Raw genomic sequence first — 20,032 nt, forward strand, 5'->3', positions numbered from 1 at the left:
TTGAAATTAATATTAGAATGAATCCAGCTCCGATTACTTCACTCTAACTGAACAAGATGTAGTTAAAGTTTAAAGACCACATCCACTTAATATGGTAAGACATAAAACACAGGTCCAAGTTCTTGTAAAACATTAAGCACTATTCCAAAGCAACTCTATTCACTTTGAGAGACATATTGTGGAGAGTTATGATAGCATTGTTAGTCACTGAAGGTGTTTAGGTGCACGATGAATTTTGAATATGTGGACAATGATGCAGTGCATTGTTTTTACTTTATTATCAGGCCAGCAAGCTGGCAAATTAATTAGCTAGCTAGTAACCTAGCTTGTTAATGAGCCTAATCCATTCTCAACCGTATTTTCCTTCCAGCTACCTGAATCAGTTCTCAACATTATTAAGTTAGCCAAGAAGTTGTCTGACTAGTTAACATGTTAACAGGAGGGTTGGTGAGCTAGGTGACTGAAAATGCCTACACTAGCAGTTTTGTAGTTTTGATTTGTGCTTTTTATAATGAACAGACATTACTATTGAGAAAATTCAGGAGAGTGTAATGGTGAGAAATGTTATACAATCCTGAGAGAGAGACAGAAAGAGAGAGAGACTTGACTTTTAAGCCTCCTTCATTTTGATATTTTACATAAAACCCATAGCGTCACAAACATTCATTGATTAAAAGGCAAACACAGCTAACAAATCAAAAATAGCAAACAAAAATGAAAAAAAAAAGAAGTAAAATAAGACACAAATATGACAATACACCCCCCGTCAAATGGCCCCTCAATCCCCCTGATGTCCTGCAAACAGTCTAGCCAGTCATCATCAATTTTCACCCTTGGTAATAAAATATATTTCAAAACAGTAAGAGGATCAGTTGATCACAATCACACAACCATTGTCACAACCTTTTTTTATGTTAACTTGTCCAAACAGAAAATTCAGATACACCTGTTTTTTTTTTTTTTTTGCTCCCAGCTCTTCTTTCAGTTTGTCAATAGGGCTCTCATTCAGAGAACCTGCAACTTTCCAGGAAGAATCTGAACCTATGAACTCCTGCCACTTAGACTCCACTAGCCCTTGTAATGCACAAACAAAATCTGAATCTAAATTTAAATATAACTAGAAACTTAAGGCCCTGTTTTCCTGCACTATTCAAAACCCAGACTTGGTGTGTTAAAACTGAGTAGCACTCCCTCTCCCTCCAGCCACTCTTATGCTGCTGCTTTAATTCTCATCACTAGAGATATGCTTTGTGAGGATGCACACGCCAGAGACTCCATCACAGCACAGGCTGCACACCACACAGCAGTCGCTCAACAGTACAGATTGATCAGAAGCTAGTTCTCCCTGCAATAACCTCTGCAGCAAGCCAGACAACATCTATCCTCCAATGGAACAGTTTTATGAAACCAGTCCTTATGAGATTACGACTGGGTCCTGAGTCCAAAGCCTCCTCCTGGACAGGCAAATAAAAGACAGCTGCCTTCATCCAGTGCTGTCCAGGCTAAATGAAATCCACATGCCATCACAGTATTACCTTGATGGGATCTACTGGTAGATTCAGGATAGCCATCCCGTGTCACAATGTGGACACTGCCACGTTGATAATCAGAGCTCCTCCCTTTTCTTATAGCCGGGGTAGCAGCTATTTGTATTATACAACCTGGAATGTACCTTCTCTGTTATACATTCCCAGCTCTTTTTCTTAAAATCATCAGTAATGAGGAAAAAAACATGTAAAAACTGAAACCTTGTCCTCCCCCACTGAAGATTAGCTGAGAGCTGTGACCTAAAAACACCAGCAAACACCAGCATTACTTACTAAACACAGTAAAGCTCTTCAACCAGTTAATTGTTGCTGAAGAGGCCTTCAATACTGTGGTCACAACTGTGACATCATCAAGGTCTTGACTGACTACAGTGACTTAATAGCACAAGACATGATACACATTAATGGGCACAGGAAGGGATCTATGGCATTGCAGAACTGCATAAGTGCCTAGATAGGGACAATCCTGTCTCATCCTCCTCTTCGCCTCTATTAGGACACTTAACCCACCCGACTTTAGCCAAACAGGTGGGTGCTGAATATTAGTGGCCTAAGCCAAGAAATAAACTCCTTTCCGAACCCAAAAGCATTTAAAGTCTTGAAGAAACTCCCTGGTCCACATGGTCAAATGCTTTTTTTTCCATCTAATGAGACCAGATCCACATTTTGATCAGGTACTTCACATCAGGTACTTCACATTGAGGGGATTGATGGGCCAGTATCCAGTGTTGCAAAGTCGATCATGCTCCCCATTAAAAACGTTGTCTCTGATAGGCCTATGGAAGACAATTGGACTAATACCTGTGGACAGTAGATGTCATATGATAATTAAGCCTTTTTGCAATACATTTAGAGAAGATATTATACTGAATACATAAAGAAATGGCAGCCAGTGATATTTATGAGAGGCACAGATCCCTTTTTTGACTCAGCAATTTTTTGGAGGTATCTTAACCCTGAGACAGTCTTTCAATCAAAAAAGTCCATCCCTCTTAAGCCCCAAAACTTTTTGTAAAGGTAAGCTAGTATGCTATGTACGTGCGTGGCCGGACCCCTGAAATGTAAAGGCAGAGTCCAAAGTCTGAAACTGTGAATGCAAATGCCCAACAGACAATTCTAGAACTTTTCTACAGTGCGCTGAGTGTCACTTCCCCCAGAGGTGAACTGCTCTGAGTAGAAACTGACCACCACCCCCTGCATCACAGCAGAATAAGAAGTCTCTCTGCCCTGTGGAGTCTGCAAGCAGTTCATCTGAGTTCCTGAAGCAGGTTTTCACACTGTATCAAAAAGAATGTTGGAGCATCCCTCAGGGCATTACACAGTGCTCTCACTATTGCCCCCTTAAGCTTATCTTGCCAAATGGAGGATACCTCCAGATAAAACATCATGAAGATTTAAATTATTGCTGCTATTTACCTCGCATTATAACCTTGAAATATCTCACTCTTGTGTTGAAAAATCTTGCTCTCACAAGACTTTCATTGTCTCCTGTATCAAAGCTTTTGAACTGGTTGTATATTTCTGACATAGACCTTTACCTAAGACTTGTTCAGCTCTCACCACTGGGGTTGCTCTTATACTTCTCCTTACAGATTCATCAATGCTCCATAAACAACCCAAACCTCTCACAAAATGACATTTTACATAATAGCTTTGTGTTAAAATGCCAGTTTAGGTTTTAGTGTGGGTGTAGAACCAAAGTAAAATTGGCAGTTATTAGACGGCAATCACAAAAATTGTTTGGAAAAATGAGGAATTAATGTTTCTATTACTAATACTCGTAGCTGAGAGAAAGACTTAAGATGTTCTTTCATTGGCAAATCAACATGATCAATATATTCCAGTAAAAAGGCTTTAAAAGGTAAGCATCTTGCACTAATACATACCAATACATTTACTCAATACCAGAAAATGCTTTGTGATGTGTAGAAAAGCACAGCTTCACAGGAAAGTCACAATGCTGCGCTCCTCATCTGCCAAATGCGCTTCATCTTCAATGCATAAGCCTCTCTGAAATATAACCACACTATTTGTCAGCACATAATAGGTGTACTTTAAGATAAGCAACAAATTCTTTTTTTTTTTTTTTGAGAGGGAGAAAAATGTTAATATGGCATACATAAATTCAGAATAAAGGAAAACCACTGGGGCGAAAAAAAATTACACCAGAAAATGTTCACAGAAAACTTACTTCACATATTGCAATATTCCCGCACAGTCCTTTAACTTGCAAAGATATCGTCAACATTCCAAATGAGGATGAATAATAAAATGAGTTTATGCAAATAGTCCATATGGGTTGTCATTGCCCTGAAGTTCTCTGCAGTGTCTACGTGTTCTGAATTGGGTAGGGCAGAGCCAACTTTGGCTTACCTCATTAGAACATGTAAAAACAAGTCCTCCCAAAAAGATTGCAGCTGGCACCCCCAAGGCCAGAGACAGCCAGAACCCTCTCTGTCTGTTTCCTCTCCCCGCCAGAATCACTATCTCACTTTGGATGTTTTCATGGGAAAAGGCAAAGGGCTTTATGCTGAAATAGGCAGACATACGGTTTTAGGGTACACTGGATCACTTTTGTTTCTTAAGCACTGCTCCAGGAAAATGCACAAAGCTCAATACCACAAAAGCTGGACTCAGCAGTGCCCCTGCCAAAAGCACGAAACTTATCCTTAATGTTTTCCAGCAATTGTGCAAGTACCCTGCTTGTCAAGAGGCACATGGTAAGGTGCGTACAGCAAGTGGTGTACTGACTGGAGAAACTAAATAATTTAAATATAAAATATAATAAAACCTCAATACAGATATTTGGAATGGCCTTATAGAAATGTGTCATGTGTTGTGCCATAATTACTTACATGACATTTTTAAAGGCTAGGTACAGTTGAAACAGGGTTTACAAATTCATTGTAAAAGTATTGAATTTGCAAAACATAAGTGCAAGTTCGAACCTATGAAACAGAAACGTAACACAAGTTGAACTAAGACGTTAAATCATATTCAGATTGTCATTGTCAGGTACAGCAATCAAATCTTCCCACCTTGAATTTCAAATGCTTGCAATTGTATAAGAAGTCTTTGCACTAATCTAATTTACAGAGCCAAGGGTAAGTGAAGGCAATGGAGTGGGTTGTAAATTTGGGAAGTCAGTTGCCATGGTTACAATCTCTGCCTGTCCAGGTGCTCTCCTGAGGGTGACAAAGGGATGCTGCCACCCCTGAACATGACTCCCGGAGCCTGAATGAGGAACTTCTGCTACAGCCTCCAGGATTTGGCGGATGTTGCATGAGTGATTCCCAGGCAGTACAACATCTTTGGCAAACACATGATCAGAAAACCTTAACAAGTAAGCAAACAAGGTCTTCATATCCTACCAAATTTCTTCCTTTTAATAAATTCATTATGGACCCTGAAGCATAAATTACTAACACAAAATATTTAAAACATATCAGATAATACAGAACAGTTGAAACCTTGCTAGAAAATCTAAGCAATAATCTGAATACTTTTGACAGTCCTTGCCAGTACTTATACTATTCATCAAAATATTCATATAAACATGTGTTTCCCTTGGGAAAAAAAACACATTCATAAAACATGCAGAGTCACCCAATTTTGTTTTTGCCCATGTTCATATGATGATGAATCCCAACTGTTTTTAAATTAGATGCCTGTGCATGGTATACGTAAATGCCTATGTAAGGGCATTCTGACCTCTAAGTCATAGTTATATCTGGATAAAAGGAAGATATTTTCTCTGACATACAGATGTAAAAAATCCTAACAGAGGTGGATGCAAGAAACCATTGGTATACCATGCATAGGTTTAGTCTTGGTTTTTACCCAAACCTGAGTTTCAGTGCTCAGTTTAGGCAGGGAATCAAATACTTTATGGCATATAACCTTTGTGAGTCAGGGAGTCCTTTTTATACCAGTGAAGTAGAAACTGATGACTTCAAAGGCACTGCCACTTTGTGTGTGGTGCATAATGTGATCAGCAAAATCCAAAATGGGTTTTACTGCTTTTACCAGTTTTACTAGCACAGTCACCAAGCACGACTAAGTCCAGTGCTGTTTCATGCTAGTGGATATCTTATGCAATAGCAGCAGACCCTTACCCTAAATGGTGACTATTTCCAATGAGAGAGAATGAAACTCTGAACAAGATCCTCCCACTACTAAAAGCCTCTTTGAGTTCAGAGACCTACTTCCTAGCTATTAATGCCTTTGGTGGAATTAAGAGGGAGGCTGTCTTGCCAATAAAGCCGTAATAAAACCCAATAGTCTCCCAATCTTTCCACATTATGGCTTCTAGTTGCAGAAAGACAGTAATCATAGTTTACTCCATCCACCAGTTATGACTACATATATTCTTTCAGGTAGAGTAGAAAATGGGAAATGGATTTTGAATCAGATTTATTTGTTGGGCCGGGCATTATTTACCTTCTGGACAGAGGGATATATATATATATATATATAGAGAGAGAGAGAGAGAGAGAAAGAGAGAGAGAGAGCATTTTAGGAGGGATATCAAACATCAAACAAGTACACAACAGTGTCAGCAAAGAATTAGAATTTTAATGATGTAATTGTCACCCAGTGTCCTGAATTTAGCATAATAAAAATATTATATAAATACATGCATTAGTTTAGTTAGTTATGCAGCCAAATGGCCAGATGGGTAAATCTATATGTGTGTAAGATATGTGTATGAGAACTGTAGTGATGAACTGATTCATTTGTTCATATTAATTAACCAATCTGAGAAATTCATCAACTAATCTTTATATCAATTGGCACCTGTTCCTCTTGTTACGTCCCAGGTGGGTAATGGCGTCCAGGGGTACGTATATGGGACGCAACACAAAAGGAAACAACCAGACACGGGAGCAATATGGGGGAGCACGATGTACAATTTACAATATTTACAAGACGATATACAATGACAAACATTCACAGGGAAAACAAAAGGGGGGGAGGGAGGACAACAGACGGTGCCAAAGAAAAGAACAAAACAAAACAAAACCAACCCTACATACCTATACAAATCCAACTAGATACAAAAGAAAAAGGGGTGGCAGAGCCAAACGAAACCTACCTACTCTAACTAACTTAACCAAAAATACACAGGAGTGGCACCCGCCTCTAACCTAACCCTAACACGGCGAACCCTCACACGGGGATCCCCCAGCTTACCTGTCATCGTCCCACGACAACCGAAATGCAACCAAATCCGAGACAAGATCCACAACCAAAGTCAGTAAATGATGCAATATCAAAACACGGTATAGGCAAGTTTGTAACAGAAATGAACACAATGGATCAGAAAAGAAAACAGTGAGCCGATCACCCCAAGCATCCAGCATCTTTAAATCGGGGCGCCCCGTTTTCTGGTTGGCCGAGCCGGAACGAGGAGGCGGGGCGCAGCGCCGCGGGATACCTGCGTCAGGGGAGAGAGTGGAAGAGGAGGGGGGGGGGGGAAGAAACCGAGACGCAGGCGACCCAGACTCCACACGCCCAGTGCGCAGCACGTAACACCCCCACCCATAAGAACAAACTTGCCCCGCAAGCAAACAGAGCACCCCAAGTCAGGGCTCCACATTGAAGAAACGCACTATATTCGAGACAGCGCGTCCGCCAAAACATTCTCGCAACCCTTTTTGTAGCGGATCTCAAGATTGTAGTTCTGCGCAATCAGTGACCAGCGCATAAGACGCTGGTTCTGGTTCTGCATGCAGGCCAAGAACACAATGGGGTTATGATCAGTATACACCACAACCGGGAGGGAACTACATCCTACGTAAACTTCGAAGTGCTGCAACGCCAGCAAGAGGGCCAGGCATTCCTTCTCGATGGTGGCATAGTTGCACTGATGTTTATCGAACTTCTTGGAGAAGTAGCTAATGGGGTGATCAATGCCATCGTCATCCTCCTGCAACAGCACTGCTCCGGAACCGGTGGCACTGGCATCCACCTCCAGCTTGAAAGGTCTGCTGTAATCAGGAGCAGTGAGAACAGGTGCGTGGCATAAAAGCAACTTCACGCGTTCAAAAGACTCCTGGCACTCAGGAGTCCAGACAAACGCGCGTGAAGGGCTTAAAAGACTGGTGAGAGGGGCAACCACAGAGGAAAAATTCCGGCAGAAACACCGGTAATAACCCGCCATGCCCAGGAAACGCCGGAGTTGTCACCTCGTATCGGGTGCGGGGAAACGGCGGATAGATTCCACTTTGGCATCCACGGGACGCACCTGACCTTGGCCAACGAGGTGAGGTGACGGGGGAACTCCTGTAAAGCGGCAGAATTCTGCAGCCTGGCACACTGCTCCGGGGCGTTCCGCAGCACGAGACCATCCCCGTCCTCGCCGACAGCCAACACCGGGACAGCTACAGGCAAACCAAAGGTAGCGAAGAACTGCATTAGTGCCTTAACTACAACGGGGGCCATAATCTTACGAAGAGGAAAAGCCTCGGGGTATCGGGTATCAGCACACATCAACAAGCACTATCAACAAGTATTGATTACCGGACTTGGTTTTGGGTAGGGGACCCACGCAATCAACTAGCACACGCTCGAATGGTTCTCCTATCACTGGTATAGGGTATAGCGGTGCAGGGGGGATAGTCTGATTCGGTTTACCCACAACCTGGCAAACAGGGCAGGTTCTACAGTAGACAACCACCGCAGACTTCATACCAGGCCAAAAGAAGTGCTGTAACATACGGCGGTAAGTCTTAGTCGCTCCTAAGTGTCCCGCAAGAGGGTCATCATGTGCTAACTGTAGGACGTACTGTCGGTACTCTGCCGGAACCACAATCTGAAAAACAGTGTTCCACCCTGAGTCACCACATACAGCGGGGGACCACCTCCGCATAAGTAAACCCTTCTCCACAAAATAAGCACTCGGTCTGCCCCGGATAGACTCAGTCTCCCCAGCCGCGGACAGACACGAAGCGAGAGAAGGATCAGCACGTTGGGCCGCTAGGAGCTGCTCACGGGTGACCGGCAGCATAAACCCTTCATCCCTTCTGGCAACGCGTTCAGCATTAACTGAGCGTTTCGTTGCGAAGTCCGCAACTGGTGATGCCGCCGAAGCTGTGTCTTGGTCAGAGGAGGCGAGAAATGAATCGGACAGATCCACAGCGTCTCCATATCTACGGGACTGGGCACGAGTCAGTACACAGGCAGGAGACATGGAAGGAAACTCACGAGCCCATCATCTTGGGGCGGCTCCGCGGGCATAGCAGACACTTCTGGTAACGGCAGCACCCTACCGCCCGCTAGGTCATTCCCCAAAAGTAAGGCAACCCCTTTCACCGGCAGCGAGGGTCTTACCCCTACTTTAACAAAACCAGTTACCAGGTCAGACTGCAAGTGGATGGTGTGCAGCGGAACCCTCAAGCAGCCCATCTCAATACCCTGCACAAGGACATATGACCCAGCGAAGGTATCAGCAGCGAACTCTAACGTATCGGAGCAAATAAATGACTGCGCCGCGCCGGTATCACGCAGCATGATTACGGTTTTCTGCTCCTCTCGGTTTCCAGATCTCGACACTAACCCTTCCAACAGGAAGGGAGCATAGCATACATTCTTGTGTGTCAAACTAAACTCATCCGCCAACACAGCTGCCTGAGACAATGCCTGCACCTTCTGCTCATTCAAAGCCATACGCTCAGGCAGACCGTTCTTAAACTCCTCCAAGAGAATTAACTCACGAAGAGTCGCAAAATCAGACACCTTACTGGATGCACACCATTTATCAAAGAGAATCCCCTTTTCCCTCGCGAACTCAACGAATGTTTGACTCAAGGACTTCTGATGGTTCCTAAACCGCTGCCGATAAGCTTCGGGCACCAATTCATACGCGCGCAGTACAGCTGCCTTAACCGTATCGTACTGCAGGCTCTCGGCTAGCGACAGCGCAGAGCATACCTCCTGTGCTTTTCCAACAAATTTGCACTGCAGCAATAAGGGCCAGACCTCTTTAGGCCATTGCAGTGACGCTGCAATGCGCTCAAAGGCACTGAAATAAGAATCCACCTCGGTCTCGCGGAAAGGCGGCACCAAACTAATGTTCCTGCTGACGTCAAACCCGGTCTGAGGACCCACTGGGGTAGAATCCGCGGCGGGGGAGGCAGCAGGAGTGGACTGCGCAACAGGAGCCGCGGCAATCTTCATTGCCTCTAGCTCGAGCTGCCGGATTTTAATCTCCTTCTCTACCTCCAACTCCATCCGGCGAACCTCTAGCCGCCAGTTAAGCTCTGCTTGGAGGGCATGCTTCTTTTCCTCCGATTCATGCTGCAGGCGCGCCAAACGCACTCGTAGCTGAGGATCGCATTCACCGGACAGGGAGCCTTCGCTCTCGGACACAGTGGAGACGAAGGGTGGCAGCGTAACTTTGGCCTCGGCTTCCGCAGCAGCAGTATTAGCAACAGCAGTCAGACTTTCTAGGACCAACCATCTCTACCTGCAGTGTTTAATTATTACAGTAGATTATGCAATGTTCATTTACTTCAGCAAAATGTTGCTGGCTTCATAAAATGTTGAATTCTCGCATGGCTGGGATGGTTATGACTAGGTACTACATCTAAGTTCCCACCATATATTTCTGAAATAGGGATTTTAAAGACACGTTGCATTTTTTGTGACTGTTCCCCTGCAAATGTGAGTGGAAATACAGCATCCCAGAATGAACAGTCATTGACAGCATACCAGGTTGGAGCCACATCTGTTATAACAAGGGATGGCAAGTTGAAGGCAGCTGGAGAATAAGGGGATTTAATACAGAAAAAAAACATGCACAGTCTAACACAATACATTTACTTTACCTAAGCTCATTTGAATACAAAGATTAAAAACCTGTCATTAGTGAATTTCATTTTTATATATGTGTGTAACTTGCCATTTTTACACTAAATGTACTTTTATCATTATGTATTTATTTGTGAGTTTTTATGAAGATTAGAAAATCTCCCATTTCATCTGCCCATCCAGGGGTATTATCTGAAGCATTGCTAACTCATAGGAGCAGTAGTAATCAGACCCACTTGAGTGACAGTAGTTACAATGGAGTGAGCCATGAGATGCAGGCTTATTAACTGTCATCTCTGTTACCTCTGCTGTGATAGGTCAGTCTGAGAGGAGTAAAGACAGTACTCTTGTAATGCATTTTTTCTGTCAAACACTCATATTTTTCCCTCATTCTTGGGATATCTTTGATTTTGTTTGCCAGTAATGGAGCCCCCCACCTTATTTCCTTGTGTACACAGATGTCAGATGATTTCGCTGATTAAGTATCTCTGTACTGAAAGTTTGGGTTGGACTACCGTCTGTATTAATTAGCTGAGAGTGTCCACAGCTCAGACATGTTCTTATATTAACAGCAGACAAGGGATCAGACAGCTGCTGACATACAAGAGGTAACACTGATCTGATTGATTATTTCAAGACAGCATGTTGAATTAGGAAGGGGTGTTTTCCACCGCTGCAGCACTGATATTCGTATGCACCAAACAGATTTTTGACACCATAAATCCCACAGTGCACCACTATGACTTGGGTATTTCTTGAGGTAATGATGACATACAATGCAAAAAATGAAAGCTGTCATTTTCCATTGCTGTGTATTCCTGACATCTCAGCACATTGCTAAGAATACAACCCGACTACAAAAGCCAAACTTCCAAATGCCATTTCTAAAACAATTACCAAATAATAAATCACATAGTTGCAAGCAATTCACTGCATAAATGCATAAGCAGCTTGGGGTTCTCACCAGTAAGGAAACAAATTGACTCCATCATGGTTCTCAGGAGAGCAAACCCAAGGATCATATTGAAAGGCCTATGCACACCTTTTTGGCAACTCTGGTTTAGCTTTATATTACAAGTGATTAATTATGTAAACATGATATAAACAGTGGACACAGTGGCTTTCTGGGACAAGAACTATACAGCCTTCAGAATGCCTGATTTCAATCATAAGACCACTTAAATGTGTGAAACAGCTAAAGCCATTTGTTTGATAAACATAAATATACATATTTACTGAAACCTACAGAAATTACTAGAGTCTGTGAGACTTCTCCTCACTGAATTTAAGCAGAGGCACTGCATACTTAGATCAATATTGTTGTGAATGAGTAAGTCTCATAAAATTGGATAGTTCATACTGGACACAATCTGCCTTTGTCCATAGATGTGATTTATGTCACTCATATATGCTCCAGGGGCAGTAGTTGTGAATTTACATATATATTCAGGCAGGCTCGGCACCAGGATCAAATACAGAGGGGTGCAATTGCAATCAAGTCTGTTGGTATTTGGTGAAACTGCTTCAATATTAATGTACTTGCAAGCTAACTCATAAAATAATAAAACTGTCAACACAAAGAACTTTAGTCCTCAGTTGAAGGAGAGAGAAAAGACTTTATTGATGGTCTTCAATACAGCAAGGCTTCACAGGTGATGTTCAGCTCACTTGCACAAAGTTTTGCGCTCAGCGTCTCACACATTACACACTCCTCAACTCTCTCGTGGTCCCGTTTCTATCCCGTCTCCCCCGAGGGCAACCCAACAGCAACCTAAATTGTTAGAAGTGCTTACATAAGCCTGGTAGTTCTGAAACATTGCTTCAGAAGGTATCCTTGGATTGATAGTGAGCACACACTGACCTGGCTCCTCTCTGTCTCAGGCATTGAGGCAGACATTGGAGAGTCGAGTGGTATGCACCCATATCACCCAGGGCAGGCCATAGGTCATGCACAAAGAGAAGGCCAAAGCCTAGAATACAAGGTAAAAGACCAGAGGTCACACGCAGAGAGTGAACCTGAGCCCAAGGTATAAGGTAAAGAACCATTATATCAAAGATCACAGTTGTGTTCATTATCTATCTCAGCACCCTTAAGTGATTAAACATGGAGTGATTGAACTGAAAACAATTACATGAGTGTATGAAATCATGGGCCTCTCAGTTGGTAGGCCTGGGGGTGTAATGCACCCCTAAGCATCCCTGTGCTCAGGGATGGCCAAATGAAAGCCACTTTCACAACAGTTTAATGGCAGGCATGTCATTGTAGTATCCTTTAGTGAGCCAAGGACAGTTCACCTACAACACTGTCATCTTGCAGTCTCATATATCTCAGTCTCTGAAGGAAATACCTTACATTATTCATGATTGGGATGCATAGCCAATTGATTTTAGCATACCATTTAGAACATTATTACTGACTTGTTGAAAAATAATTTCTGCACCTGTATTATATGTTAATGTGTTTACGAGAGCTCTACCTTCATGTTTATGTTGATGGCAGCCCTGTAGTCATGAGACCCTCTTACATCCCCTGTATGAGACACTTGGTTCATTTGCATAAGTAGCTGCTAAAGTCTTCATTATAAATTGTGTTGTGTGGTTTTGAAGGATAGACATTCACTCCTTTCTTAATTCACACAGTATTGTGGTTTTCTGGTTAAAAATTCTTCAGAGGCTCACCAGAGGGATGTCAGCTATAATCCTGGGTGGTGTGTCCTTTTCTTGTAAAGAGTGAAAATGCAAGACACATCTGTATAAATGGATATGAGCATATGTGTAATGTCTATGTACTTCAGATATGACATCAGATTTAAATGAAAAGATTATGGTTATAGTCAGTGTTTGAGTCAGTGTTGCAGATACTGTTACAGACAGTGTTCCTGAGTTCTTGAAAGATGTAGATCTCAGAATTTATTTAAGACTCTGAAGTGCAATATTATTTAAGTGAAATGTATACATTCCTTTGTTCATATTGAAAACGTTGTACCCATTGATCACAAATTAAAACATAGTGAGGTAGCTGAGACTAACTTCAGAACAAGAAATCCTGCCTTTCAGACAATTATCCAAAATAATTACGTCATCTATAGTGAAGTCTAGTATACGGGTGTCAGTACGGCGGTTTCGTAGCGGCTTTGTTTTCATTCTCCATGTGCTCATGTTTACTGTTTTCCCCTGTGTTCCAGCCCTGCCCTGTTCTCCGCCCTGTCTCCGCCTGATCACCTGCCTACCTGCACACCTGCATCTCATCCCCTCATCAGACTCTCCCTATATATACCCTGTTTGTCGTTGCTAGTTCGTCTCAGTTTTCCTGTTTCGCTACCAAGCTTTTTGTTCTGTTTAGCCTGCCCGTTTTATGGCCCTGCCTGTTCTTGTTACTTCGATTTTGTATTTTGCTTTTCGGATTTATTTGCCGTGATTTCTCTGGTTTTGGACTATGCCTGTTCTGACTTTGTTTTTGGATTACGACTTGGATACAGTAAACTCGTGTTACATCGTGCCCTCCTGTCTGCGCCTGAGTCCTTGCTTGAGCCTCGTGACAACGGGACCATGGCTAAATAGGAAACATACTGTATAGTGCTTCAGTTTCCCTGTTTCGAGCCAGTAAGCTGACTTTTTCTATTTCTGCAGGGGACTAATGAATATGGCACAGGCAATATTGTTGTATGCATGTGCGCGTGTGTGTGTGTGTGTGTCCCTGTGTGAGAGTGTGTGTCTGTGTGTGAGTATGTCTGTACCTCTGTGTGTGCGTGCATGTGTTTATATTTAGAAGCCACCTGTTGACAATGGTCAGTGGGAAAAAGATGTTCTCTGCTTCCAGTGGCACCACTATTGATTTGTGCTAAACATAATTAATTGCAAGCATTTGTTTTGTTCCAGTAGCATTTTCCTCCCTAATGGTCCTCTCAAAAGGTCATTTTTAATTACCAGCTTAATTCAAGAAAATGCATTTTTATTTATTTATTTAATTTTTGGTGTTTGTCAGTATCACCAAAGAAAATTAAATCAGGGTTTCTGTTCGTGATTTGTATGGCACATTTTCAGGAAGCACAATAAAATGTAACCAGCTGTCAAGTGTGATCAGGATTAGTGTCAGATAAACCTTATCTTCATACATATGTTTTCTGATATATGAGCATCTATATTAATTACAATATCCATCAAATTGGCATTTGCTATCTTCTCTGAAAAATATTGATTGGCCTCATCTGCAAGTTCTGATGTTTGAGACAGTGCTTTTTAAACATTACTAGAACTATTTTTATTCAGAAAGGTATCATTTAGATCAAACCTAATGTTTGTCAATGTGAGAAAAATGTTTTCTCTTGCCTGTAGGTGAGCATAACTTGCCAGCAGAATCCCATAGATTTGGGATTGAGTAAACTTTATGTGCTTATTGCTTTCCTTTTTGAAACAGCCTCCTCGTCACAATACTTTAATTTATTTTTGCTTTTGTTTGTTAATTTAAATCAATGGACTCATATTGTTTAGGGTGCTGTTTATTCTGAATATAACTTTCCTCTTGCAACACTGAATAGATAATTGGTTTCTGTGAGAATGGGAGGGCAGGTGTGGGAGTGGAGAATGGATTATTTGGTCATTTCTTCTGTCTCTTACAGCCTGGGTGGTTTTTAGAACCTGGAACAGTGACAGACATACAGGCAGTTTTCTGTGTGTTGCCCTTCCTCCTGAAAAAAGGTATGGGAAGTGCACAGAGGGTGAAAAACCCATCTTGATCAGTTTCTGCTACTGATGTTTGTACCTCCATTACTTACCAACTCCGTTGTGGTACTGACCTGCCAGGAGAGGGGTCAAAAATTCAATCCTTCTCTTTTTTCCATGATCACTGAATTATAAGGATGATCTTCATTTTGACTTGTCTGAGCACATACCTCATATTGCCAAAACCACAGAGAGTAAACATGTAGATGCCAGATGATGAATTAATTGCACTACAAATCAATATGGATGATGCCACAGAAGGTACATTTACAGCAATGATAAATGCAGCCAAGCTAAAGGTAAAGCTATGTATGTTATTACTATTTATAGAGCATTAATAAACAACTGTTGTGAAGATGACTGATGTTGAATGTTATAGTGCATGTTAGAAAGAAATTTAAGAAATAAAACCATGATTGTGACATTTTCTGTCAAATCTGTCATCTACCAGACTGGAAAATTAGAAAATAATGGCTATTTTGTGGAAAAGTCATACTTATTTTGGGCTTTTAAATGATTTTACTAGAAGAATATATTTTTTCTGCTGCGGTACCTGTGTTTGATGTGAAAATGATGTCAAAACCATCATCAAAGTATACTTTTACAGCCTTATTTGTAGGTTATCATTTCTGTACTCATTCTTTTAGAGAAAAGGGTCTTAATGATCAGTAAAAGCTTTCAAATCTTATTTTGATATTGTCTGAAAGTGTGAAATGTAAATTCATCATATCAAATCACTTCACCAGATCCAATAGGACAGTGTTTTGCAAGCTAAAAGTTTGACATGATAGACAGCACATATCACCTTCAAAAACAGCTTCAACAGCAACCTACATTCGATTATAGGCTTCACATGTAAAGAGACCATTCTAAACTACATAAAATAACTACATATATTTTACTAGAAATTTCATGGCGAGATTAAGTTGTGGAACTCCTTGTACTGTGAGACACTGTTAAGCCCTCTAAACAACAATGCTTTGGGAAAAAGGTGTTTGTGGTATATTATGAATGTTTTAAACTGCACCAGTGTTACATAACTGGTGTCCTTATTTATGTCCTTATTTATGTCTGGAGACAGAGGCCATCTACAAACACATGCCTAATTCCACAATGCCTCCTGCCAGTTTTGTCATTCTGTTTGGCCAAATGCTACTCCACAGATTCTATGCCTTCTGCAGCCCCCTCCCCTTCTACTTCATCAAACTCGTAACTCAATGAAATCTCCTTGTAGAGACAGAAACTGCATGAATGATTCTGCTTTCATTTGCAAGGTAAAACAACCACCGTATCGGCTATACCCAAAAGTAGAACAATTCTCATGCCTTCGATAAATGTGTTTATTTTCACAGTGTGCCTGTACTGGAGGGCGCTGGAGGAAGATTGCATCTGTGTAATCACAAGAGTCAATGAGCTATTAATAGGAATAATCATGATCACTCACATCCCAGACATGTATGTCCAGTATCTCCCATCCTCCTGAATAACCTTTTCAGTTACAGAGTGATAGCAGTGTCTTTGCCAATAAGGCTTGGACCTAGATTGAAAGATGTTTCATCTCTCTTCAGACTCCATAAAACCATGGCAGTTTAGAAAAAAAAAATCAAGGACTTTGCATAACACAGCAGGGATTTTGCCAACCCCCGGTTTATAATTTGCAGTTATTCTACAATTGCAAAAGAAAACAGGGGAAATGTTTACTGAAGCTGGAAATTCCCTCAAGAAATCTGGAGTGGGCCAAATTTTTGGCTCTGTCCTTTAGAAACGTCCTTTCTACCTCCCTCTCTGAAAGGAGAGGATACCAACATATGTATAATGTGTCAGATGGCATCATTCCCATGAGACGGAGACACAGTAAATGTGTAGAGGTGGCACTGAAAAGAGCTTTTTGTGCAAAGTGTCCCTGCAAAATTTCAGCACTCAAACTTCATGAGATTAGAGAATTCCAACATGGGAGGGTACTCCTTTGGAAGTTCTCTCTTTGGTATCAGTCTCAATAGCCCAAACTGGGTACACATCATGCACATCAAATAAAGTGGCAATGGTGTAAGGCTATCCATGGTTTATCGGGTAGGGAAAGCCCCAGGAGAGAGAGCCTTCAGTCTTGTGAGTTGCATGGAAGGGAAAAGTATAATTATGAATGCATCTCAAGCCTCTACAGATGAGTCAGTAGCATTTCTATTACTACCAGCAGTAACAGTCAAAATGCCAATTCTCCGATAACATGCATGTGCATAAATACATGCATAAAATGCATGTGAAAAGGGCCATGTCAAAATCATATGCGGATGTATTCAGGACCACAGCCACCAGGATGGCCAGGGGGGAATCTGTAACCTTACAGAAAGCCTTGCCATCCCAGATGCCCACCGTTTGTGTTGTACCTGTTAGGGAATTTTCACTGTAGTATAACAGTACTGCTATGTAATATTAAGATGTAATAACATGTGTTGCTCATCAGCCCATGCAGATCTAGTAAAGGTCTTAATTGTGCAGTGGACCATGTATCTGACATGCAGCAGGAAACCAGTGAAAGCACTGTGAGAGTTTCAGAGTGATTCTTCCATGTTTACCTGGCCACTACATTGGTGCATGGAATGCTACAGATGATGTATATGTTTGATAATTATAATGTGTGTGTTGTTCAATACTGAACTTTTAGCTCAGGACTTGAATTTGACTGTAAAATGCAGATCAGAATGTCACCATGTAACCTAAGAAAACTAGCAAGTATGTTAGATTGTGTACAGATGGAGCCTGTGACTTTATTTTATCTTTCTAACAAGCTAGCAAAGGTTGACTTGTTTCTGTGTCAATATTCTTCATTATTCTTCATGGCTTAAATATAACAAGTAATTGTACTTGTTAGATGAGTATGCAAATACTCATCATTAAAGACACACAGTCAGAAAAAGGCTAATGCAAACAGGTTTTCTCAATGAAGTATTTTGCATAATGCATGGTGTTTGTAACTCTAAAGCTTTACATTATTTCAGTGAACTCTGTGCTCTTAGTCCAGTTTGTACCTTTGTCAATGTAAAACTTGACTATCCATGGCTTGTTAAACTTTCCCATACAATGTTGTCATTATCATTTAAGGACAATAAGAAAACAAACATGCTATATTTCAAGGGCTAGAGGGGCATTTCCACAGACCAGCAGAATTAGTAGTTTTTTGATTCATCACAGAAATGTGATGTTTTTTTAGGACTCATCAGTCATGGCTTTCAGCACTCTTATAAGGAAGCCTACTGTTTTCTAAAGCTGAGAACAAAGGTGCACGAAACATTTATGCAGATTGTCTCTCATCCGGTTTGTCAATTTACATCAAAGAGCTGTTGAGACTCTCAGTTTAATTGGAGAGAAATTGGATGTCTGATGCATAGGATTTCAAAATGAAAGATAACCTGGGTGATAATTTTACAAAGCATGTCATGACAAAACAAAATCTGCTTCAAAACAAAATCAGTCTCATTTGTAACTATATCAAAGATAAGTGAACAAGTCCTTTAACTGATCAAAAGCATTGTTCTGTAGAGGAATTGCTAAAAGCATTTGTTGATGTAAAATTCCTCTGGATCACACTATAATGATATTGCTCTCACAATAACCCAAAATATATTGGTTTAGGGATAAACTCTAGTCAGTGTTAACTTTCACTAAAAGTAATTGAACACTGATCACTGATCACAGCACAACATCTACCCATGTCTCCTGGACAGAATGTTTTTTGAAGGGGGGGGTGTCTTTATACTCTGCATTTTGTGTTGTATTGAATTTATTTTCCACATTATTTGGCAGTCTTTTGTATTGAATTTATTTTCCACATTATTTGGCAGTCTTTTGTATTCACTATCCAAGTTATAATCCCTGTTCATCAGTGTGATTGTGTAATACTATGAATACCAGTGTCAATTTTCCTTAAATTGCTCTCATGCAGAGTTTTAATAAATGTCCTTCACCTAAATGAGATGAAACACTAAAGAAGAGAGGCAAAATCAACAGCACTGTAATATCACGTATTAGGCTTCAAATAGCTAAACAAATGAAATTGAAAGGAAAGCTGTCACTTTTGAGAGCGAAGTAGGTCCACAAATGAGTAATCAACAAGCAATGAATTTTATACACTAGAGCATTTGTGCTCACATGGTCATGCATGAAATAAATAATATATACACATAAATATAATACATTATTGCACATCACAAGACTACATTCCAAAACCCACCTTCACACTATTATGAAACAATTCTCATAAAAGGGGAGGGCAATAAATGTACAGAGAAGTTAAAATTGTAAAGGCCTGTTCTCTGAAAAGACAGACATTTGTGATGATGTGATGACATAAGTGGAAGGATTCACTCTGTTCAGTATAGCAAAAGTTTCCTCTTCTGTCTCCCAGTAGTATCAGAAGCAGGGATTATTGTCATAAGACCCTTGGGACACACAAGCCCTGGCTCAGCAGGAGAGTGAAAAACTGATGTCTGAACAATATCTATCTTTTGTTTGACTACAAGTGAAGCTCTTAAGCATATTAATTGGATTTGAAATGTGATATGTTTCATTACCAGTTCACTTTGGTGTTGTAGAGCTCATGTGCCCCAGACTTGAGCAGTTCAGCCAAACCAAGCCCTAGATTTGTGTGCAGGGGACCACATGATTTCAGTGCAGTATCCATACATACAGACTGTGCCCTGTGCCCGTGATTGGGTGAATGATTAAATGTCATGCATGGGATAGCTAGAGGTGTTGGTTGTTAAAATAAAAATCAATATGGATATTTCTTAAACTCAGCCAAGGTCTGTCTATTCCCTTCCTGTGGGGCAGCCGTGGACATATGTCATATCTGCAACCTGACAATATGATCTCATGAGGAATCAGGTTGTTATGTGAGTAGTGCTTAAGACTTATGACTAATGACCAGAAGATTTCCACTTCAAAACATGGAGTCA

The sequence above is a fragment of the Megalops cyprinoides genome, chromosome 8, assembly GCF_013368585.1.
Source record: "Megalops cyprinoides isolate fMegCyp1 chromosome 8, fMegCyp1.pri, whole genome shotgun sequence".
NCBI classification, from domain to species: domain Eukaryota; kingdom Metazoa; phylum Chordata; class Actinopteri; order Elopiformes; family Megalopidae; genus Megalops; species Megalops cyprinoides.